We start from the raw sequence: 26,629 nt of genomic DNA, 5'->3' as shown, positions 1-26,629 counted from the left end.
TTCTTTTGTTGAAGGGATGGGTGTCCTGGAATTTTTGCCAAAATGGAATGTTCCCAGCCGCTACTATTTTGCCAGTGTTGCTGTTCCAGCACTACACCACGACATGCTGGAATTGCTTGGAAAAGTCTTGCAGCAGAGTGCTGTGCATAGTATCCACCTGACAACAGACATGTGGAGCAGGAGCCAAGCCACAGATTACATGTGCATCACTGCCCACTGGATCTCTTTTTCAGGTGTTAGAGACAAGATATCTACAGGCATTGACACTACTGAGATGTTTAATGATACTCGCAAACATGCAACTGTAGCCATGTTTGCTATGGAGGAAGCGCATACTGCTGCAAACATTTTGGATGAGTTCAACAGCAAGGTCTTTGAATGGCTGCAACCAAGAGGCCTCAATATTGGTTTTGTTGCCACCGACAATGGCAGTAATGTAGTTAAAGCCATGGAAGATGGCGGCTATTTCAGGGTCACGTGTTTGGCACACTGCATTAACATTGTGGTTCAAGACTTTCTGAAAAGTGAAAGTAAAGTCAGCAACTTACTGACCATTTGCAGAAGAATCTGCACGCATTTCAATCATTCTTTTTAAGCCCGGTAGCAGCTACGGGTCATTCAACGTGAGTGTAACATGCCAGTCAAAGCACTCATTCAGGAGGTACCAACACGTTGGAACTCTACGTATTTCATGCTCGAACGGCTGTTTGAGCAGTACATACCACTTAATGCTTATGTAATGACAAGATCAGGGGATAATACTGTTAAAGCCATGACCGTTGAGATGTGGCAATGGGACCTCATTAAATGCCTGACTGAGATGCTACTTCCTTTTGAGGTCTTCACACGTGCAGTCAGCAGGGAGGACTGTACTATGAGCCAAGCAATCCCATTGTTGTACATGCTTGAGCAAGAGCTGAAAGAGGTTTCTGAAACGTACGAAGGTGTGGGAAAACGTGAAGCATGTAATTTTGCGAAGTCCTTAGCAAGCCGCTTATCTCAGAATACAAGGATTCAAAATAAGATTTTGTCACATGAACATTACATTACTGCCACAATTTTACATCCACTGTACAAATTATTTGTGAACAGTAATGCAGTAATTCCTTTTTCAGGAGTTGATGTTTCCAAGTACAAAACTGTAATAGCCAAGGAAGCCACTGATTTAGAAAACGAACAGCTCTCAATTAGAGGCCTGCCAGTGCCAGCCCAGGACAGTGCAAGTACTACTGAGCATCCTACAGAGTCAAGTTCTTCTTCACAGCATGCGAGCAGTGCGTTTGCTTCCCAGCAGTCAATAACACAAACAATAACACCAACCGCACCAACAGGATCTGATTCATCAGACACAAGCAAAAAAATAGCTGCTTGGTTTCTACAGAACGGGATGGGGAAATCAGTTGCTGTCGCAAAGCAAAAAGAGGACGAGCAAACCAGAGCACCAATGAACCTTGAGCGGATGGTCCAGGCCTATCTGGATGACACAACAGAGGTGTTCATGGAGCAAAGCCCATTGGTGTATTGGTATAGGACAAGAAGCCAATGGCCAGTGCTCAGCAGGCTGGCGATAAAGTATCTAGCTTGCCCTGTTGCAAGTGTCTCTTCTGAGCGTGTGTTCAGTGCTGCTGGTGCCATTGTGACTGTGAGAAGGACCAGTCTCTTGCCCAAAAGCTTGGAGAGGTTAACCATGATAAAAATGAATCAGCACTTGATACCACCAGACTACAAAGTACGTGAATCAGAGCTGGAAGAGGAGAGCAAGTCGGAAGAAATAAGTAGTAGGTTACAGGACCTACTTCTGTCAGAAGAACCACCAGGGTTTGAGGACGAGCTCCTCTTCCCTGACAACTAGGCTTTGAAATTGTTACATTCTCCCTTCCTTTATTTCTCCCTTCCTTATTTGTGTGTATCTGTCTTTCTGACTCAAACTTCAAAACCAACACCATCTTCGTTTCTCTTTTAATTACTAATTAGAGTTGCACATCTGAGCATTTACTGTGCACTCCACTCATCAGAGTCCTGCTGCATCTTCCTGACTCATCCTAAATACATTTCCATCTTGCCATACTTTGGATGGAGATGGACAATAGTGCAATAATGTAGCCTCTAACAGTCCCTCCATAACAAGTGAAACGTACGGGACTATAGCATCTTCTGTTTTGTTTACAATCTGAAATGCATCACTGTCTTAAGGCTACACCTCTGTCTGCAGGCATACACAACTCTTTAATGTCAGAACTTGAGCAGGGCTCCAAAATTAAAGTCGTCATCACTTTCAGAAGACTCTGCTGCATCTGTGATCTGACAGCCACAAAGAAGAGAAAGACTGGTATATGAAATGAATGATGCCATACATTGCATTGGCTGCTTGCTGACTCAGAGCAAATGCGCATGAAGTAGAAAGTAGAAATATAGTATACTAGTAGTTTAATATAATAACAAAGTACTTGTGTCTCAAGTGATGGTCAATGTTTCCATGGTGTTTAATAATATGTTTCCAATTGTACTCCTACTACTGCAGGTGCAGTCTGGACTTAATCGTAGTCACTCACTACAGACTGAGTTGCTGTTGGTGGTCTGTTGGAGAACACGTACACATGCCACACTGAATGATGATGATGATGATGACCACCATACCATCTTTGCACGCTGTCAGTCAGTTTGATCAGAGATGATTGATGGAATATGTTCAGGAAGTGGAATACAAGGTAAACACACAACCAATCAACAAGAACCACAGCAGACCTAGGCTACATGTGTGTGCAGTGGTGGAATAGAATAGTGGTATGATTGACTGACATTGGCAAATTGATTTAAATTATTCACTTGTTTTGGAAAATGCTAGGTTGATGTATATGCCTTCTGTCTGATACTGTGAAAAATGTAGGTAAATGGAGTTTGGGCCACAGACTCCCGGTGTTGTGGTGTGGCCCTGTAACTGTTCTGTGTGGGCTCCTATCTTGTTGTTCTTTTCGATGACTGCTGTGCAACTAGAAGAGTAGAGTTAATCAATGTATCCAAGCAGCCTCAGTCTGAAAATCTTCTCGCTCACGAGTCTTGTCTTTTTTGCACTACACCGTAATTGATTTTTATGTTTCCATTCTGTTAACTTATTTTGTAATACCCTATTTCTTCTTTCATCAACACTTACAGGCCGGCCTTTCACCAAGCACTATTATACGTGGAGCAACAACTTACACTTACCTTACCAATCCTCCTCATCATCATCCAGCCAGAGGCGCCCAAGAATGATATAATCAATCAGTCACAACAGTGTCCATGGAAGGGAGGAAAAACATGAATAGCGAGATACAACTACACATTTGGCCCTGGATAATACATTAACTTTAGTATCATTTTCATATTTTTCTTTGATTCCTTTTTCCTCTTCATTTATTTTACGCTTGTGTATGGTAATTGATTGTTCACTTAAACTATCTCTTAATTTTCTTTGCTAGCTTTCAGTCCGTTACATCAGGTATTACGGTTTCTCAGAGGGCATACAGCCTAGGCAAAAGTCATATTCATATGGTATATAAGAAGTACTTCCTTTGAATTGTGTAGTAGTAGTTGAGTAATTACCACTTATTATTAACCATCAAGTTAATAATAAACCTTCATCATGCATCCATTTCATTGTTCTTACTTGACTTTACATGTATTGGGGAATTGAGGATCAGCAATCATCGTCTTCATTGTTTTGCTTTTGTTGTCTTCATGCGTACTGTTTTTCTTTGTCAAACCTTTTCCCAAACCCCCATTCCCATCCATTCATCAAACCTTAACCCTCTTCCCTCTGGCTGTGTGGTTTTATACTGAGGTGTGATGTTACTACATTAAATCTACACCAACAATTGATCACACGCTTGCTGGGGCAGATGAGGTGAAACCAATACTAATTAAATCAAATGTCAACGAGACAGGGCGAGGATCTTCTTCTGCTTGCCCACCCAAGCTCACTTTATGTACTAGTGCACAAGGCAATTAATTTCCCAAAGTGACTCAACGAATAAATGTAAATCATTGCTGGCATTGTTTGAATTTAATTTTAGAGCATTTAAGTTTACAATTTGTATTGTGTTTTAATGACTCCAACGTAACTACAGTTATCTTCTCCTACTTGGCACAGTCCCCAACACCATTGATTTCTTTGAGTTTGTTTAGCAGTTGCAATATTGTTTGTATTTTTTTTGTCCGTATTATGTACTGTAATTTTCTACTTCTTTCACATTCTCTCTCAGGCAAATGACTGTCTCTTTGTTTTTGTTTGCCAATGCTAGTGCCAGTGTCTAGGACTAGTCTACTACTACTATCACACAACCAAGGCATATTCTCCGTTGTCTTGGGAAACCATGCAGCCCTTGCGGTGCCAAACGTAATCATCATCAATCACAGGTAAGAAGAGAAGTTTACTGGGAGGTATAATGGAGGAGAGGCTGGTAGTACTAATAGGACAAATATTAATGAGTGAGGGGTACAGCATCTATCTGTTTGCATGTTACACATGTGGTCAATTAATAAAGTATTTCAATCAAACACTGGCCGCTGGCCTGCATCTAGAGTAAACCTTGTGATGTACAACAGTTTTCCCACCACAAAACAACATCATATCATATGTGTAAGTTGAAAATAAATAACATTTATTCATGTACAAAAAATATCCTCCTAGTCCTCCTATCCCACCCCTATCCCCACCCTAACCCCAACCAATGTACAAGTCCAAAGAATGTCACACAAAAATAACCCCAACACCCAATTCCCACCCACCAACAAAAGTATTAAAAAAGGGGCAAATCAACAGGGTCCATTACAATTGGCGGGCTTTGAGGTGTTTGTCCACTATAATCTTGATGCGCTCCTCTAATTGGTCCTCCAGCTTGGCCACCCGGAGGAGAAGTTATTGCCGAAATGCACTGCACCTACATTTGCATTTGTATCCATGCTGTGTGGGGGTGGCATATGTTAATTTCCGGCGGTAGGCGGCTGCCTGGCCGCGGCGCCGTACTCCTGCAGGTGGGGCCTTGCTAGGCCAGACGCATTGGAAGAGGCAGCAGCCTCTTCCTCCTCCTCCTCAGCCTCAGCCACCAGCTTGCAGTACTCCTCCACAACTCGCTACATTCTGGATTGGTCACTTCCTGCATGAGCTGTGAGCAGCGAGCATTCTGAGCGGGGAACGAGGAGCAAGGAGCACGGCTGAGGCGAGGCTGCGAGGGGTCGAGAGGAGCCAGGGGTAAGGCAAGGAAGCCCTTACCCCCTCCCCGAAAGCCGAGCCGAGCTCCAACCAAGTAGTATCTGGCACCTGGCGCCTCGGAGCAGCAAGAGGAGCGGTGGGACGGCGAGCAATCGAGCGGAGAGCGGTGAGCGCGGGCAGGTGAGTCTGATCGTGGTTCCCTGCCTGCGGCCGTGACCGCAACCTCCCGCTCTGCCTTAGACCCGGCTCTGCCTGCTTCGCCTGAGGGCCTCAGAGCGTATGAGAGGCTGACGGTGCAGCGAGAGCAGCGAGAGGCACAAGCTGCAGGAGCCAAGGGAGCTGAGCGCCACGAGCCGCGGGGGCATATTACCTAAAGCCCCGGACTCAAGACCCCTCCGAGGCGCCGGACCTCATACTTCCAGCCACTCCATTTTGACCTCACCTGCTTTCCCTGGGGGTCGTCTGCCACCGCAGTTCAGCGCTGCGGCAAGGAAAACGGCCAGGCGGGCGCTGCCTACATCAACCAGCAGGCATCGCAGGGACACACAGAGAGGAGCTCACCAGAGGGCGCCAGAGGGCCAGTCTCTGTCAGTCATCACCAAGCACCAAGCAGGACAGGGGAAGAATACCCCTCCAACGACCAGGACCAGGATCCCGTGTGGAAAACTGCAGCGGGGGAAACTCACTGTGCCTGTGAGTGACTAGAGTATTGGAAGCCTATATTGCAGCAGTGAATGTGGGCACTGCGTGTCAATATAACGAACATTCATTTTATCACATCTAAAGAAGCATTGTTCAGGGCAGGAAAATAAGGTCACCCCACCATACTTTTTAATGCCTTAAATTGAGTCAACATAACTGACAGTGGTGGTGGCCCGTGATCCTTGAGAGAGCGCGCCGGCAGGCGGAGCCAAGTCAAGGCAGGGCAAGGCAACCTGGCTCCTCTATAACCAGGTATTAAAGAAAGGGCAGTGAAAGGCCCAACAAGCTCAACAAGCTGCCCAAAGGGGGCGAAGAATATAACAAACAATACAGCAAAAGGCATAACGGCAACGTAACATAAAAGCAGAAAAACCAGATCCACAGTAACATAACCCACACTGGAACACCAGGAAAACTCCAGGAAGACAAGGAAACAGAAAAATAAATAAATAAATAAACAAATACACAAATAAATAGGAAAAAAAAAATATCCAGATCAGATCCAGATCAGCACATCTACCAACTGGGAGCGCAACCAAGTAGACAAACAGGAAGCAACCACCTGAGGGGCACTAACCTCAACTAAAAACCAGCAAACTTCTGACAGCGGAATGAGGTCCGGAAAAGTCAGGAAAGCAACCAACAACGCCCAGACTAGAAGGCACGGGAATAGTAAGCCCAAGCCACCGGACGAAATCAAACACCTGCAGGAACAGGAGCTAGCAACACCAGAAAATCAGTCGTGCGAGGACGGCAAGGCAGACACACTCAGCAAACTCGCACATAAGGGCAACCAACCAAAAATGTACTCAATCTTTTCTTTCCTGAAAGATCCTGGGTCGTTCTTAAGCTCTTCAATCAGCGATCTCAAGGGCCTTCCCTCCCCACTGGAACCTGTGGGATCTACCCAAATAACCGCCATCGACCCAGGAGGTGAAACAAGCGAGAACATAAGACAAGAAAAACCGGGGACAGAGAGAGACACTGGGGATGGCTGGGAGGAAGACCAAGAAAGGAAGAGGGAGAGTAACACCAAGGGCAAAAGGGGAACACACTTAATCAAGGGAAGCTCAACCCAAGCAGATTTGATTGGCACAGGCAAGGACGGTCAAAGCGAAATCCATAGCGCCTTCACCAGCTACAAGGAGGAAAGGGGCTATCCCCTTGAGCCAATGATAGCTATCCTGCCAACGTCACAACCACTAATAACAGCAATAGAGAAGGGGCAAAATTATCAAGAGCCCATAAACAATAGAAAACAACTCACGCCCAGAAAGTCGGAGTCACCATTTCCAACAAAGCCAACAAAAATGGACTACAAAATACAGGATCAGTCAAAAGCAAATACAGGACCCATCACTAGTAAACAAGCAACTAATATTATCACTAATCAGGCCCACGAGCACCCGCAACATCGAGAACACTCACAAGAGGATGTCGGAAGAGAACCAGGAATATTATCAAAAAATGTAGAAAAAGAAGAACCGGAAGAGACAGAAAAAAACGAGCTCGATCAAACAGATACCTCCAAATTAGAGAACACCGGCCAGCTCACAACAGAGGAGTGGGAGAGGCTAGTAGCATCTTACTCCCCAGTTATCCCACTGGTGGAGGATAGACAACAAGTTCCTGTTAAAATCCCAATCACAGAAGAGTCTTCTAGTGGAACAGAAATACTATGGTCATCCTTGCTAAACACCCTACAGCTATCAATAAAGGCCATGCAGTATCACTCGGACAAAATGGATATGCAACTTTCCCTTCTAAATTTTCTAGCGATACATGTAGCAAACATCGACAACAAGCTTGCAGACATGAACGACATGATCAAAAGAGTACAAGCTGAAACAAAAATAGAACTGCCAAGCTGCGCATGCTACACAATAATGGACAAACTCTCATCGATTGGACTCTCACCGGGAACCAAGAAAGGGCAGAAGGCACAAAACTTGAGCAGGGACGGTCCAACATGCCAGAATACCTCGGGGAAAAACAAAGTTGAAACTTATGCCGAGGTGGCAAGGAAAGCAACACAAACCCCTGCAGAATCACAACAAAAGGTTAGCTCGGAACAAAAGAACACACAGCTTAGTGATTCGCAGGGACAACAGGGGCAGGATCCAGAAACCACAAACTATAACAGCCCTCGAAACAAGAGCTCGGGGACAGAAAGCCCTGAAAAACGCAGGGATTTAAACAAACAAGGTCAAAAACAGAAAAGAAAAGGAAGAAAAAAGACAAGCAACATAAAAGCTTATTTCAAAGTGGCAAACCCAACATCGGAAAGGGACCAGGAAGCAGATACAGACATGCAAACAGCGACCATAACAACCTCACCGGCTAAAGAAACTAAACAAATCTCATTAAGTCAAAACCACAACCACAAAGGCAGTAATATGACCAATAAGCGTCAAACAGAACTCAGTCGAGAAAAAACCAAGCCCACAAATGAAACAGAGAGGACAAACATTACAGCAAGGTCAGGAGCTTCACTAACAGTCACTAAGGGAACCCCTGAGTTACAGGGCCCAATGCAGGAAGAAGACAAGGAGCCCATAGAAGCCCGAGACGAAAAGCAACCACTTTCAAAAAGAGCCGAGCAGACACCGATTAAACCAGACACTGAAGAACATACGCAACGGGACCACAAGCAGAAGGAAGTTGAAAAAGGCACAATTCTATTTATCCCGGAGTACAGGTCAAGAGGCAGAGGGGATATACTCAACCGAGGTAACATACTACACTTACTGTCCACCATTAGCAACTTGAAGGACATAAAAACAAACAACCTTGAATCTGTGGAGTTTGAACACCACAGTCACCTGTCCGAACAAGAGGTAACCAAAACCACATGGGCTACGCAGGAAATAACTGAAAGAATCATGGAGTCTGAACAACGTTTTAAAACATGGGGGATTCGCCTAAAAATACAGGAAAAAACAGGATACCCAGAACCACTAAGCCAAGCACAAAAAGAGAGACTCGACTGCCTCGAAAACAAACAAAATTCAGAGAAAAGCACAAGCGTCCTGAAAGGGGCCAGAGCATTTCAGTCTCCAAGACAGACATATACCCACAGAGCGTAAGGAAAGCCCAAGGACCAATCCGAGACGAGGATTGGTACTGGGTAGCAAGGACCATCAATACAAGGCCTGAGAAGAAATGACAAAGCTCGCAACAAAACAATCCAAAAAACCATCAATTAAGAATTTGTTCCTGGAACATAAATGGCTTAGGAAATAAAGCAGACGACGCTCAGCTTCTACTATACCTCCAGAATTTTGATATAATTGCCCTTCAAAAGACCTGGTCGGATGAGCCGTACCAAAAACAGGGCTTTAAAGCATACCACACACCAGCTTCAAGAAATGCTAAATATGGCCATTCAAAAGGTGGCCAAACAACATACACCTCAATAAAGAGCATAAATGAAATAAAGAGTAAAGACGCCACACAGTCAGGAAACAACGGCATAAAAACAATAGAGCTGGAACTAGGGGGAAAAGATCAAAATCAAAAGCTAATACTGCTAAACGTATATGTTCACCCCCAGGAAAAAAAGCCGGGATTAAACTACTAATTGCAGAAGTAACAAAGATACTGTCAGAGGAGTCAACAACCAACCTCTTAGTAACAGGGGACTTTAATATGTACTTAGGTGGGCCCCAGCTAAGGGACTTACTCCTAGAAGAACAATTTAACATATGGGGAATCCCCCAACAGGTGGCCAGCAAATGGGGAAAACAAAGCAGATTGTCAAGAGAAAGCCTGAAAGATTTGGAACATCTCAACCTTGTAGCTCTAAACGGCCGTTTCATAAACGACATCCCATCGGCAGCCACTTTTCACAACACAATGGCAAGCTCCACAATAGACCTCACATTCTCATCTCTACAAATTCGGCATTTTCGAATAGGAACAACCGCAGCCAGCGACCAACTACCGCAAGAGATCACTCTTGACACCTATGGGGCCGCGGCCACCTTACCAGTAGCTAACGTGGGATTATCATACTCGGTTATACAAAAAAGGATAAAATGCAAAACGCACAACTTAGAAGGCTTCGAAAAAGAAGCGAAAAAACTGTGGGAAAAAAGCATAGAGTCCTGGACAGATAATCTAAGCCGATGGGAATCATTCACCAGCAGCCTTGGAACTGCCCAAACAAGCTCAAAAACAGCCTTTAAAAACCTGGAAAATCAAAACCAACCAAGTTCCAAAAAGAGATCTCGCAACAAGGAAGAGGAAGACAAGTAAATAAAACGGAACATCAATTTAAAGATTCACAAGAAAAACATCAACAAACTACTGAGGCAACTACACCGAGAAGGCCCGAACAAAGAAGTCCAGAAGGAACTGCAAAAACAAAAATCCATCCAGAAGAAATTAATCTGGAACCTGAAAAGGGAGGCAGAGGATGACCTATGGGCAAAGCTGCTCCACGATGCAAAAGGAATTAACACCAGTGGAAGATTCTGGAAGACAGTGAATGACCTCCAGGATACCAGAAAACCCAGCATAAACTCACACATCACCGAAGAAGCCTGGTCTGAATTTCTATGGCTCCATTTCAATACAACAACAAATAACTCTGCCATGAAGTCATCAGAACTCAATAGAAAAACCTCAGACTGCATACAACAAACAGAGTCAACTTCAAAGTGCTTCACAGAAAAACAAATCATAAGCAGGATAGCAAAAGGGAAGACAGAGGGGGCGCCAGGCCCCAACGGAATTCCTCCCATTTTGTACAAACGAAATCAGGAATATTGGGCAGCAGCCCTATTGCCACTATTCAAACAGATTTCCGAAACGGGAACGATTCCCGACTCATGGAAAGGCTCAATAATAGCTCCCATTCATAAGAAAGGCAGCAAAAATGAACCAAAAAATTATAGACTCGTTGCTCTAATTGACAATGAGGCCAAATACTATGCTGGCCTATTACTAGAGGAGCTCACAGAATGGGTAAATGAAAATACAGTAATCCCCATCACCCAAAAAGGCTTTCGGAAAAAACTAGGAACAATGACAAACATTATGGCCCTAACTCTGCTAATTGAATCCGCCAAACTCGCCAGTTCACCCCTCTATATATGCTTCCTTGACTTCACCTCCGCTTTCGATAACATCAGCAGAAACTTACTATGGGAGAAGCTTGCCAACAGGAAAATGCCGACAACTTTACTATCACAAAGGGTGCTATTACACACAGACACATGGGTACAAATCAAGCTAGGCTCAGGAGACTGCCTGTCAAGAAAAGTACAGATGACCAAGGGCCTCAAACAAGGGTGCGTTCTAGCCCCGACCCTCCTCAATATTTTTATGTTGGATCTTTCTCAAATGCTAGACGAATGCAATCCTCACGCCCCAAAACTAGGAGGACTTATAGTCTCAAACTTGATGTACGCCGATGATATCGTGCTCATTAGCCGGACGCCGATAGGGCTACAACACCTAATCAACACAACATACACCCACGCAGCCACGAACGGCCTCAGCATAAACCTCTCCAAAACAAAAGCCATGAGAGTAAATGGGAAGCCGGCCACATCTAAATTTCTCTGGCAAATGGGAGGCCTAACAGTGGAAACCGTGGACGAGTACAAATACCTGGGTGTAATTGTTGACAGTAAAGGGACATTCCTCCCTCAGAAGGAAGCAATATCAAGGAGAGGTACCACAATATCAGCAGCACTGAGAAACCTTAAAAAGAAAGTATCTGGCCGCAATTTCACTCCACTCCTACAAATAATCCAAGCAAAACTAACACCGGCTATTACCTATGGAAGTGAATGTCTCCGAGGAAGGGACGCACAGATACTGAACAAAACAACAGCCAGGGCCATGCGAATGTTATTTAATCTGCCCAAATACACTTCACAAGCACAGATAAGACTCGAATTTGGCCTGAGAAACCAAGTAACAGAAAGAATGGGGGTCTATGCCAAAAGTTAGCACAAAATACGAGGAGCCGATGCCTCATCCATGGATTATCCTCTCTGGAACGAGCTATCAGGGAGAAACACGAGCACTGCCGCAAATTATCTAAAGCACTCCATAGAAACTTTGGAGCTACAAGAAGCCTGGAAGAGCAACATCTCACATAATTTGTTCAAACAACTAGCAAATAAATCTGTAAGGACCAAGTCTCTAATAGAGGACAAAGCTGCATTAACGAAAAGGGCACACGGCTAGATTGTCATCCAAAACTACACCAGCAGCTCATGCCAAAGCTACTTAGGAGCCGGTTTTACACGGTCTACAAAGGAGAAATTCATACAACTAAGGCTGGGCATCCTCCCATCTCAAATCCATCTTCCCCCGTGGAAACGGCCACAAATGCCATCAAGTTGCCGATTATGTGGGGACACAAAAGAGGATATCCTTCACTTAATATGCATCTGCAAAGGTCTGGACAAGGAGCGCAGACAACATCTAAAGCCAACCCTAAAGAAACTGGGAATAAGGACATGCCGGCAGGCAGTCAAAGCATGCTTTGATGGAAAAAACATCCAATTAGCAAACCATCTGGTAAAATTCCTGGAAAAAGCTGGTAAGAAGCAGAATGACAGAAGGGAGAGCCCGTAAGACACTAATCCACACAACACTTAACTCTGACTACCGTCCCATCAAGCCGCTACCACAAACTCAAGCCACAATTACCACCGATGGATTACAAACCCTAAAGAATCTGTAAAGGCTGCAGGGAGTCTGCGAGCTTGCCTTTTATTCTTTATTCTCTTCCTGTTTACAAAATGACTTAGCATTTAGATAACCAAAAGCCTAATCGTCTTCCAACATATATTTTTTTTGCTCAAGTAAGCTCTTAGAACATTTTAAAGTTTATCTAACTGAAATGTTTGATAGTCATATTTTACTAGACAAAAGTTTTATTTTAAGTTCATTTACATGTAAATATGCTGATTGCAATGGTTTTAATTAACTGAGCAATAAATAATTATTCTATTCTAATCTATTCTATTCCTCCACAATGGCCTGCAGTTTCCTTTGCTGGGCCCTGGCTGCCAACTCCTTCCGTGATGGTTTTGAGTATCTATAAAAAAAGAAACAGAATTGTAACTGAAACTCTTCAAAATTAATTCAACAGTACATTGTGGCATAGTAGCACTACCAAGCGCAGTACATACAATTGGTGTCAACTTTTAGTATCTATCTAGTCTATCCTCCTGCTTCCCCTGCCTGTAGCATGTGTTGAAGTTTTTACCGGCATTATACTTGCCCTAGTACTGGGTGGCCTTGAGTACACATAAGAACAAAAGTCTTTTTTGTATCTCCTTTTATTTTTTCAAAGTAAGACTCTGCTTCCAGTGACAGTACATTTAGGGGGCATCCACCCATTAAAAGTAAATGTCTATCATTCTTTATTATCGGCTTAGCTGGTTTCACTTTCACCAGCAACCACCCATGCGTCCACTCCTTTCTTGCCTTGGGTTTCATTGACACAAACTCCGCTCATGATTCTTGCTATCCACTGTATCCATGCACCCATATTGTTTTGCCCAACCAGGCCTGCATTTTCTTTGACCTTCCAGTTCTACCCATACTTCAACAACCCATGCATCGGATTCATATGAGCCACGTGAATGAATCTTCCAAAGTATCCTTCTATGGTAGTTAGTCCTATTATTACATCTCTTTAGTCCTTCCTCCTTCCACCCTAGTTCACTTCTTTCCCTTTTTGTTCAACACATCCCTCAAGGTCATCTGATCTGACTTTTAGTCTTCTCCATAACTTTCACAGCTGAGTTGGAGTCTGATGGAAGAGGCCTTGTTTACTCAACTCACACTGGTAATGCTACAAAGGGTGTCTTCTTCAACCATTGTATATTGTCCAGTACAACTTCAAGTTCATACTTTCTTAATAAGTCATAGGACAGAGAGGGAAAAAATGTCCCCCTTCCACCTAGTAATGCAAATAAGTAATGAATATAACTTACCACCGCCCACCGCTGAAGTCCCCTCCCCCACTGATGCTCCTGCAGGTGCCGCAGCCTCTGTCCCCTCCTGGATGGCAATCACATCACCGCTGGCCCCGTCGGCACTGGTGGTTGGTAGTGATTGTGCACCTATAAAAGCAAGTACACCTTTTTATATGCCTGCACACCTCCCCCTATTTAACTAGTTGTAATTTTTTCACCAGGAAGGAAGATTGAAAAAACAGTTACGTACAACATGAATCATTGTGTAACTAGTCCAAATTGCGTCCTAATGTACAGCAGTCACATTAGACATAGTTTAGTTTTAATTTATTAGATATAACCATTTTAGATCCGGGTCTACTGCTAGTGCTTTGCCCATGTTACCTCGCAGCTTGTTGCACAGTAAGAAAGACACCATTGAGGCCACATGAATGTTGCATACAACTAAAGAGGTTGACAAACCAGTATTGTTAGTCCCTTTTGCTTATCCATAATGTTGCACTTTTTGCCATGACTGCTAAAAACTGGCACAGTTGTATTCACTGTCTAATGTGCAACATTTTTCTCATAGGCAGATGAGAAGAGAAGATTGCCTTTGATTTGCAGAGCTTTCGAAAGATGCATGTGTAACCAGTATATGTTCAACGGTGAGAGGTCTCCCACAATTCACACATTTCTCTATTGTGCACTAGATGTACAAAATGAATAGTATTTAATCTTCTTCATTTTGCATGGTGGAGCAGGATGTTTTTCATGGAAATACTTACAAGTTACAACAATACAATGCTTGTTATTAAAAAAATAAAGTTTTTGAACTTGCACATAGACTCTGTGGTATATTTTGAGTGTCTGGGGTGTTGTGGACTGAAATGAGTGAGTGAGCGAAAGGGTCTTCTGTTCTGGCCTGGGTTGTGTAATAAAATCATTGGATATATATATATCTAACTATCTTCGTGTGGGGGTCGGGAGTGGGACAAATGACTATGACAGAGACACTTAGGTAATCATTGGATTATGGGTTCTTCTGACTGAGTTCTGTGACTAGGGTGTAAGGTCCAACCTCCCTATCACCAACATCAACATCCTATTTTCTTGCGCATAGTTCTGTATGCGTTTGTGCAGAGAATAATAACCACAACAGTAGTAGAAGTACACTAACTGAACAAAAATTTATAGGCAAACATCTAGTTGTGCATTTTGTTAGTGGTAATTGACAAAGACTGGAGATTACAGAGGACAACGCAAAAGACAGGAGTGGGCCCAGTGGCTACAGCTATTCTATCACAGCTTTATTCAAAAGAATACCTTAACTAAAGAGTGGCCAACAGGACAAGCTTAGCTACACACAGTCTAATAGTAGTAGCACAGAGAGTCTTAGGGCAGAGGCAGTTTGAAGGAACTGAAAGTCAGGGATGGCATTCGATAGTTACCCAAAATTTGGAAAACAAATTTAAGACCAAAGAAGGTTTTGCTAACAGTGAATTAGGAAGGAGGCTTAATAGGTTGGAAAAAATAAGGTGCGTTAAAAAGTTAGGGAAATATAATTGTTAATAATATAAGTACTGCAGGACTTACTGGGGCCAGCAGCAGGATCCTCGGTAGAGGAGCGCTCCTCTTGTGGTGGTCCCGCCAACTCGGACCCCGTCTTCTTGCCCTTGAGTGGTGCTGATCATGTACGAAATAATAAAGAAAGAGAAACATTAAGTGCTGTGAAATAAAGACCTCATTCAAAAATCCTCTCAAACATTTTAGGGAACAACAATTCCAATAAAATTGACTTCGAAGTATAAATGACTACTGGCTTGCAGGATTCACAGACCGTCTACTTATAGAACATAATCAAATGTTCCATAAACATTCTGATTGCAGAATATACTACCGAAGCCAGTACCACCTGACCTACACCAACTATTCAAGAATCCAGACGGGCCAATTGTTCAGTAAGTCAGCATTTCAATTTTATTTGTGCCCGCAGACATGCATAGATGATGAGATGGAGGATACCTGCATACATTTGAGCATACACTGAATTGTTGGTTGCTTGCGTCATATGAACTGCTACTGACTCACCTGACCATGCTATTGCTGCTAAGCCTACCACTCAGTAACCAAACTTCAACTGGTTCAATGGAGGGGTGGGGTAAATAAGAACTAACTAAGCATTCAGTGACAGAGGAGACGTCATGCAGATTGTTAAAGAAATATGAACTAATACTATCCATCCACCACTATTTCACTAAAGGACATTGTAAGGACTAGACTCTAGCAATAGCATTAACCAACTTCCGTTCTCTAAAAACTCTAACATCAATAATCAGCAGCCCAAGCTAGCGCTAAGTTACAAACCAGTAAGAGAAGTGTGAGCAGCACCTGTGTCATACAATAACAGAAGACTTTGAGACGGAATTGATCTGCAATGTAACTAAGCGCACCAGTAACCATGTTACTTATTCGTCCAATAATTATACACAATACTTATACTACTATAATATATATTAAATTATTAATATTACTAGCTACTCACCAAGCCCCACGACTTCGACACCTAGCAGCTCCAACAGGTCCTGCTCCCTGTTCAGAATGTCTGCCCACCGGTGGGCCAGCTGCTGGTGGGTGCGCCAAATATCTGAGCGACGGTAGACTGCCCGGCGCACCTTCGCCCACTGGCGGTGACGCTCCTCTGGGAGGTAACTAAAGCCTGGCCTGCCGCCTGCTGCCAAGGTCAAGGGGAGGTGGCGCTGGATGAAAAAGACCAGATTCCGGGCCTGCACCCCTGCAGGTCGCATTCTGCCGCAAGGCAGCTGGCTCTTGGGCTCAGGCGCCTTGCCCTTAAAGCCGGTTCTGCTGCTCCCCTTTGCCATGGTTCTGGGGTGGAGGTGAAAAAGAAAAGTTAGAACAAAAGGAAAAAAAGTTAGGGGGAAGAAGTAGGAGCTTAAATGAATAAGTAAAATAAAACAGTAGAAAAGTTTAAAAAAAGGTGGAAAAGTAGAAATAAAATGCAAAGTATAAACTTAGGGACAGAGAGAGATAGATGATAAGTAAAAAAAGTAAGAAAAAATGTGAAAATAGGTAAAGATTGCACAGATATAAGGTGGATAGAAAACTAGGTACAGAACCATAGCATAGAGTGTGAAAAACAAGATGGCCGCGCCCATCGGGACCACGCGGGTAAGTTGGCGCGCGATTTCACGCGGACACGCACTTTGTCAGCGTGAACAAGTAGTTGTGTTCCCGAACAAGACGTGCACCGCGCGAATACGTTATATGCGACCCCGAAGAAGAAATAGGGGATGCGGGAGGGCGGGACAATTGAAAAAACAAGATGGCCGTGGCCATAGCCCACCACATGGGTGAAGTCGCATGCACAACGCGCTCCCGAGCAAGAAAAACGGCTCGCGAACAGGACCAGCAAGCTACTACGCACGCTCGCGAAGCTACGCAAAGCTGGTGTAGTGTGAGAACGTCTTCGCGTAGCTTCGCGTAGCGCGACTACGCGTACTACGCCCAGGGTTAATGAGAAACTCTCCATGGAGCAACAAGTGAACAGCATTTCAGGCACATGTTTTGGCTTGATGCTTGTGCTCAGCAATATCTTCCCTTGGATGCCCCTATCTGCAAGAAAGTTACTGATTCAGGCACTACTAGTAAGAAAGCTGGATTACGGTAACTCCCTACTGGTAGGGATTTGGGAAGATCTTCTCTCTAGACTGCAGGTCGTGCAGAATACTGCAACATGTCTTGCTCTTAATCGTTGATCCCACTCGCCTTCGGAACCTCTCCTGCACCAACTTCATTGGCTGCCAATTAGGAAGCACGCATCAGTCAAGCTGTTGTGTCTGGTATTTAAGACTCTACAAGGGCATGGCCCGGAATATCTCATCAAAAAGCTAATGTCCTACATTGCGTGTCAGCAACTGAGCTCGAGCAATCGGCGGTTGTTGTGTCCAATGAGGATCAACAAAATCAGAATGGGAATTCACACTTTTCCTTACCTTGTGCCGTCCCACTGGAAAAGGCTGCCTGACGTCATTCGTGATAGTCTCTCCCTTGGAATGTTTAAAAAGCGGCTCAAAGCCTGCTTGTTCAGTCACTAATCAGCAGGTTCTCTCTATTATTATTCTGATATTGTGGCACTGAGAGGTCCCCGTGAGGATGATTCATTTTCTGCCTAACAAATACTAATAATAATAATGTGTAAGTCATTACTAAAGTAGTTTGTACATCAGCTTCTTGTTTTTTACTGAACAAGATATACATAAGTACACACAGGTAGAATGCCGACAAAAGCTCAGACGTAAAAGCAACAGAAGCAACTACAATATCTATGCAGAAATAAGTTACACAACGGGCAAAATGCCGAAAAAGTGCTGAAAGAAAAAAGAGCTATAGGTAGGAGGACAAAGTAATTTCTTGTATTTGTGGACACTTGCAAAGATTACAAAATAACGAAAATACTATTATCACTATGAGAAACGACAAGACTGGAGAAAGTTTGCATTGGAAGTAGAGAAAGGATTGTAACATGAATGGGCACAACATAGCCAGGAGACAGAAGCAGTTCAAGGAAGTAAGAGCCAGGATGTTTCGTAGTAGAGTGGTTTTAAATTCAGTGAAAAAAGTGTAGAAGAAGGAGAGATGCAGTAAAACAGAGAGAATGAGTTGAGAGAGTAGTTGATAAGGCCTTTGCTTGAAAGAAGAAGCTTTTCATTATGATTCTAAATAGAATGAAGACTCTTGACAAACTAGTGTTGTGCAGGAGAAAAACCAGAAGAAATGATTAGTGAATAGATGTAACTGTTGCACAGTTGTTAGTGGAGATTGGATACATAGTTCTTGTACAGAGCCTTGGTTTAATCAAGAAAACTATCTCCAGGATAACAGATTAGTTCATGCTATTGATGAAAGAGGACAATGTTATGAAATGAATAATGGTAGTCCTATCAATGGCACACATAGAATCATACCGGGACTACCTGTGCAATCATCAAGGACGTCCTTTCTCCACTACTCTGCAAACTCACCTCCTGGCATAGTACTAGTTTGGGGATGAATTCCCCTTGGCTATTGAGGGTATTTGGGGTCCAACTACCCCTCCTGTTACCTCGAGCAAGTCCCACACAGTCAAGTTGTTAGGATGTCCTGGGAGGCCATGCCCCTTTCTTCACCATTCCCCAAACGCGTCTTCTGGCACACTACTGGTTGGGGAATAAAGTTCTCTATGATGCTAAAGGACCTTGGGGACCAAGAAGCGCTCCAGGTAATTTCTGTAAGACCTACATATCGGGTTTCCTGAGTGCCGGTCAGAAGCCGCGCCCCCTTTGCACACCAGTCCATAAACACCATTGTGACTTGAAAAACAATGGAAATTCTGTGGAAAAAAAACAAAGGTTACAGGTAAGTTATAGTTAGGAATTAGCATTTAAAAAACCTTAGAAATTCACTGAAAAAGCAAATGTTAAAAGGCAGTTGTAAATAGCGAATATAATTTAAAAAACTCAGATGTTTTTGATAGGGAGACATTTCACTCGTTCAAAATCACAGCTTAGCTATCTATAACTCACACCCCTGCAATGCACTGCTGATGACCTCCATCATACATCACTCATGACATGGTCAGTGACAACACTCATGACATCACTAATGACATTCTCAAATAACACCACTGATCCCATCGGTGATATTGAAGCCACATTCAAACCAGTATCAGTACCAGTGTTTCAAAAAGATTCTACTGATATTTTTAATTAGTCATTATCATTGAGGAAATTAAAGGATTGTAATTAAATAATGAACAACAAGCATATCACAATCCGATCAAAAAGCTTCAATCAGAAAACAACATGGTAATTTGTAACTCTGACACAGGAGGGCCTCTCACTATGTATACCACTGAAGCATCAAAACAACTCAATGATGAAAGCTGTTATATCAGAAGTAATTTGGGCAGAACAAAAACACAATATCACTTGGATCTTCAAGAGTGTAGATGGGGTTTTTTAATCAAGATGAATATCTTTATTTGAGGAACGACTTTCCCAAGACACCCGTCATTTACCATATCCCCAACATATATAAAAATCATAAACAACCCCCTGGAAGTCCGATCATCTCTGCCAATGAACGTCTTTTTGAGAACACTTCAATATACATAGATTTTTTCCTACAAGGATATGTTTTAAATCTGCCCTCTTTTATTGAGGACACCAGTGTATGGCATTCCATGGAGTGACGAGTGTTTGTTGATCACACTTGACATTTCCTGTATATATACCATTTTAAATCATGATGATGGGATTTGTACGGTGAAGCACTTTTTGAAAAGTATACCATTGAATTGGTACATGCATACGATAATACTGATCTCTATGATTAAGTGGAGTGGAATATCAACTATTTTCTTTTCAATAATCAGGTTTTCAGACAGGGTTGTGGTATGATAATGGGCACCTGCTTCATTCCCAGCTACGCTTGTTTGCATATGGCTGGTGGGAGGCGCGGGAACTCATCAATGACCATTGGAATATGTGGCATCAGCATTTCATTTGTTGGCTGCGATTAATTGATGTGTACTTTTAATGATATGGAGGGGATAATTCCTGCATGCTGCTGAACTCATAGAGGCAATCAACCAAAATTGCATTTTTCTGGCAATATCAGTGACATCCACATAGAGTTTCTAGATCTACAAGCATTTGTAAGAGGGGCAGAATAGATGCAAGGCTATACATGAAAACTCAACATTACATGCACTTTTTTTTATCCACGTAATTTAAAAGCTAGCATTCCCTATGGTGAATTGCTCAGCGTAATGAGAAACTGCAGTTGTGTGGATCATTTGCAAGTAGGAAGGGGTAAGATGTTGTGGAGATTCTTGCATTGTGGTTATTTTAAGGCATCTTTGTCTTCAGCCACAGCTAAAGTAGAATTTAAGAAGAGGGAGCCTTTACTATTCCCAAGCAGACGAAAAAAGAAACAGGAATCAACCATTAAACTGATAACAACCTTCAATAAGCAGGAAAAACAATTTAGAGGCAGACTTCAAAAACAAGGCATTTGACATTGGCATCAATACAAATGAATATATGACGCCTTTTAGTTATCAACCTGGCAAGATTAAGTGCACATTTAACTGCAAATCAGAATTTGCAGCATACATACTAGTTCAAGTGTGGCATGTGGTACGTAGGCAGTACTATTTTACAGGTTCATTGCAGGCTATTGCAACACCTTATAGAGGTAAAGAACAAAGTTTGGGTGTTCCCAGTGGCACAACATGTTCATGATTTACATGGTAATGACGCAAAATGCCTAACCTATTTTGTAACTGATGCAATTCCAAGACACTGTGGTGGAAATTGAGAATGAGCATTAAAACAATTAGAGTGCAGCTACATTGTAAATTTAGATGCTATATTTCCCAAAACACCGAAAAAATATCTGTGTTCATTTATTTTTTGATGGGTGGATTATATTAACATTGAACATATATATAATATTCATTGTTAAGTATTCAATCATAGTTATGACTATAATGGCATTTAATTTAAACATTTCACATTATACTCTTACATTTGAAGGATCCCTTTTCTTCTTTTCATTTTTGTCTTCCTTAGTGGTTTATTGTAAAAAAAATAAACAACAGTTTATTTAATTATATTGTGATTATTTTTAAATCATAATGTTGTTATTAATAATCACAAAATATGTTGTCATTTGCCTGTGGCCTTTTATGTTTTTGTAATTTACGTTTTTGTACATTTGTTGTTTCACACTTATATTTTATCAGTGTCAATTCAGTTTGTGATATTTTCTGTTGATATTTAGGGTTTTATTTTCTTTTTATGTGTCAGGCACTTTTATTTTGGATATATAATTCTAAAAGTAATTAATAGAATTAATTTATGATTTTATCAGTATTTTAAATTTGGATTTGGTTTATTGCTATTTTGCATCTTTTTTATGTACTTACTATCGTGGGTATTCAAATGTTTTCTTCATGTTTATGGGTCGGACCTTTTTTGGTCATTCTGTATTAGATGGAGTGATGCTCTCCAAGTGTGGTGGTATTTGAAATGGCCCTTTTTGCAGAGTTAACCCCAAATGTTTTGATTCTTCCTCCTACAGAAGGCCTTAAAAGCCTTGTTGGAGACCAAAGCAGCTGAGGAGGGAGATGATACAAATGTGGCTGAAGATGATATAATGTGGATGAAGATGGGTTGAGGTCACAAGATTTGCCTGTGCCAGGGGCATCTTCAAGGATCCATTCCACAGGAAGTCTCTCCAGAGAGAAGCAGGAGGAGAACTAGAGGATCTGGGAATATTAGCTGGAGGTTATGTAGCTCCAGGACAAGGCGGAGGAGAGAAAGATAGCTCGTGCCTTGGAAGAACTGAAATTGACCCTGGCACATGAATTAAGAATGAAGGAGCTTGATTTGGAGCTTGAGAGGCTTGAGGCCACGAGGGCCTCCGCAGAAAAGGAAAAGTGTTCCACTCAGGAAGTGAGCTTTGCTGAGTTGGAGTCCAGCTGAGATGGTGGCAGCAAAATTGTGTTATCAGTTGCTGAAGGAGAAGTACATACACCCAGAGATGTGGTGCCTGACTTGAGGGGGGGGTTAACATGCACCAGGTGGTTCAGGTGTATGAGGTAGCTCCAGTGGTGTGTAGTGTCCCTGAAGTAGATTGGGGAGCTGGCACAGGGAATTATATTCCTAGTGGTGGGAGGAACACTGTACTGACTCTAGATGAGAGGGGCAGGGAGAGGGGTTCCTCCATTGTAGAGGTCCTGGTGTGTGAGTGTGGAGACCACCCAGAAGAGTGTAGGTTGAGTGACAGAGACTGGCAGACACTGTCTTGCCAATGTCAGGAGAGTGGTGTGGGGTACTTGTGTAAGGCACTGGATGGTGATGCAAAGGGTATCTTGGAATACAACTGTGCAGGGGGCTGTGTGATTCATTTGTTGGAGAGCATATTTTAAGTTCCTGTTTTCCAGAGCTATGCCAATGCCCACTGGAATGTGAGTTCTCTAATTCCAGGGAGCCTGCGTTGGAGGCAGAGCTCTTGGTGGATTCCAGAGGGCCTGAAGAGGCATTTGGGAGTGACCCTAAAAGAAGTGGCTCTGGTATCCTCCAGACCTGTGTGGTGTGAGAGGTTCAGAGTAGCCCAGCCAGGTCCGGTATGGTGGGAGGGGTGTAGGGGCTCACGTCATATCTCAGTGGAGAAGGAGTGAGTGAGGGCTATGTCCCAAGGTGCCCAAAACCAAGTCTCATGACCTGGAGGATCCCCTAAGGGAACGCCTGGTTGGGGGCCTAGGCTGTACTAGGGGATCTCTTAGTTTCAGGAGAACCTGGAGCGTCAGTAAACATAGCTCTAGTGGTCCTGGTGTCTGGCAGTGCCGCTCCTAAGTGGAGGGTGCAGAAGTCCAGATGGAGGAGTGAGAGGGGAAATTAGTCTCCAGTGGAAGAACCAGTGGGTCAGGGGCCAGCCAGAAGGGCTCAGTCTCCTAGAAGTGACCATGGTGACACCACTTCTGTCCTGGGGGATCTTCGCTCACTGTCAGACGGAAAGGGGTCGGAGGATCTGCACCAGGCAGACTGTCACACAACACATGAGTCATGTGTTACCCTCTGGGGATTTGGTGTGTGCCCCCAGCAGTCCCCGCATGCCAGGTAAGTGCTCTGCCACAGGGTTCAGTCCCAAGGTTGGGAGGCCAGGTTCAGGTTCTGCCTGACCTGGAGGAAAGGACATCAGTAAGCAGTGTCCTGACCGGTTTGTTTTCCCGGGGTACCACTCCAGATGGGAGGGTACAGCACTCTGGAAGGGGGTGCAGAGGAAGGGAGTCCTCGCCTCTGACCCCGGTGCAACTGAGGGTTTAGATACTAGGTTAGGATCCCAATGTCTGGAGAGAGGTCATGAACTGGTGGGAGAGTGGTGTTCTGGGGTGCCTCTCCTGCGAGGAGAGGGCGGGACCCCAGAGGGAGAGGTAGAAGGAGGAGAACCTTGCCTGATGGTCAGCCTGTGGGTACCTATCCTGGGCTGGAGGGCTAGTGTCAGAATGCCATACCTGAGTTGGCAGGAGGCAGAGTGGAAGAAAATGTGCCAGACACCTGGGGCTACTGTCCCCACTTTCTGACACCTCAGAGGTTAGAGAGGCCTGAAAGGCAAGAGAGCCATCTCATCACTGACAGCTGTCAGTGGCTACTGTGGCTGGTTGTCCTGGTAGACAGAATTGTCCCTGGGAGGGGGGCAGGAGTCATACCCTAGGGGTGGACTGGCCACACCGCAGTATTGGCCAGGAGGGTACTGTCTACCAGAGCAGACATGTCTGGATGCAAAGTAAGCTTAGGTCCTGCACATATGAGGTACCCAGGTGAGGAGGAGAAGGACCCCCATGGTTAAGCTTAGTGGGCCCTGAGAGTATAGACAGAGGGTTCCAAATGGGTTCAGGAAGGATTAGAACAGGAATAGTCCCCTGCTGTTCGCGCCAGGTACCATGTTCTGTTGCCCCAAGCAGGGAAGCCCATCAAGGCATTGATTGTTCTACCCTGGCTTTAGGCTGGAAGGGGGTTGTATTGGAAATGGCCCTTTTTGAAGGGTTATCCCAAAACTTTTTGCTTCTTCTTTAATTGTTTATCCTGACCTGTGGTTGTTGGCTGTAGGACTCTGGGCACTTTACCACTGCTAATCAGTGCTAAAGTGCTCTCTGTGTACATTCATATTGTAATTACTTATCCATGATTGGTATATTTGTTTTACTAGTAGGTCCCTAGTCAAGTGAACTGAGTATGCCAGGGCTGGTAGTTTAAATGCTACTGCTGGGCCTGCAGTACTGATTGTGCCACTCACAGAAGTAACCCTGAAAATAGGTCTCAGGCCCACCACTGCAGTGCCTCTAGCAGTCTAACTGACCTGGCCAGAGTACCCAGTTGCCAGGCCTTACCCTTTCTTACACCTAGGACACCCCTATGATAGGCCTGGACAGGGCAGGGTGCAGTGTATGTAAAAGGTAGGACACGTACAGGTGTGTTTAACATGTCCTGATAGTGAAATACTGTCAGTTTTGTTTTTCACTATTGAAAGGCTATCTTGCCCACAGGACAGAATGGGGAATGCTGTGTTACATCGTTTACCTGCATATCTTCCCATAGGAGTGATTTATAAAATTGGAATCTGGTATCCAGTGAGGCTCACTTTTTACGGAAACAGAACGTGGGGGAATCAGAGGATGACTATGTGGTGGCGTTGAAGAGACTAGCGATCACCTGCAAATTTTTAGCCCTCCACGATGACTTCATCAGGGATCAAATCATCATGCACACGGTGAACACATCCATACAGGAGAAGTTATGGGTCAGCGGAGAAGCCCCTCTCAAGGAAATAGTGGCCAAGGTCAAAACAGCGAAACTCTCAAAACGGTATGTGGAAGCAGCCAAAAAAGACAGTGCCAGCAAAGCCATGGTGGGCAAAGTATCAGACGCCACCCCTCAAGAGCGCAAGCAGCTTTTCACGGGAAGCTCAAGGGAGCCCAAAAGGTATGCACCCAAGACACCTACGAACCGGAAACCCCAAGGGGAGGGCAAGAACTCGTGCTATTGGTGGGGCAGTCAAGTACATGTAGCCAATGACAAACGTTTCCCTGCCTTCAGAGCCAAATGCATGTACTGCGGGATCATGGGACACTTCAAAAAGGTCTGCTGAGGCAAATCCAAGAAAACGTCGGTCGAATGCTCAGGCCAGGACTCAGAGTCTGAGGAAGGAGGGGGCGAAGTTGATGACAAAAGTGTACTGTGCATAGACGACCAAGTCTTAGGCATAGACTGTTCATGCACGCGCATTCCGTTGTGCGACTGTTTGATAGGCGGAGTCTAAGTAGCAATGGTGGCCCACTCACATTTCCCATTCACCATCATACAACGCAGCATCTGGGACAGAGACTTCGTGCAAACCACAGGCACACACCTCCTGGCTCCGGATATCCGTCTAGTTACCTTCGCAGGAGAGCCCATCCCCATGATGGGGTACTGTCCCCTACGTTTTGAATTCAAATGCCGCACGGCGGATGGGAAGCTCTATGTAGCAGAGAAAGGATTATTGATCCTAGGATGGGTGGACCAGGGAGAACTTGGCATCCAACTGAACCTGGGAGGCAAAATGCAAGTCCTCATGATGTCCCCAGAGCAAGCATATGAGGCGGAAAAGTGGATGGCGGAGTTCACAGCGGTATTCGGAGGCACCATCGGCAAGTTGACGAAGTTCACCCATAGGATATGCCTCAAGGAAGGTGCTAAACCAGTGAGCCACAAAGTAAGGAACATTCCATTTCAGAGCAGGACGGCGATAAAGCAAGAGTTACAACGTTTAAAAGAAAATGGAATTATTTAGCCGATCGAAAGCGCAGAATGGCTTGCGCACATGGTCGTAGCCAGGAAACCCAACGGCAAGGTATGCCTCTGCATCGACTTACAGGAGCTCAACAAAAACATCTGAGTGGATAAAATCCCATTGCCCAGGATCAATGAGATGTTAGCCTGAACGAAGGGCATCAAATAGTTTTCCACTATAGACCTGACCTCTGCCTACCATCAGATCGCGCTGCACCCCACCTGCAAGAAACTAACCTTGTTTGTTACACCATTTGAATGCTACCAGTTTCGGCGGATGCCATTCGGCCAAGCGTCAGCCGCTGCGGTCTTCCAAAAACTGATGTATCAGCTTTTCCGAAACACAGTCAGGTGCAGTACTTCCAAGACGACATCCTAGTAATGGGCAAGACCAAAGCAGACCATGATGCCAA

At 44.1% G+C, this 26,629-nt stretch overlaps 1 pseudogene; it reads left to right on the top strand.

Moving 5' to 3' along the window:
• The first annotated feature begins 9,541 nt into the window (after positions 1 to 9,541).
• On the top strand, positions 9,542 to 11,854 carry LOC147729188 (uncharacterized; annotated as a pseudogene).
• Positions 11,855 to 26,629: the final 14,775 nt, after the last annotated feature.

The sequence above is a fragment of the Lissotriton vulgaris genome, chromosome 2_2, assembly GCF_964263255.1.
Source record: "Lissotriton vulgaris chromosome 2_2, aLisVul1.2, whole genome shotgun sequence".
Lineage (NCBI taxonomy): Eukaryota > Metazoa > Chordata > Amphibia > Caudata > Salamandridae > Lissotriton > Lissotriton vulgaris.
Note: the sequence above shows the minus strand (reverse complement) of the source record. Positions and strands in the feature narration are given on the sequence as shown.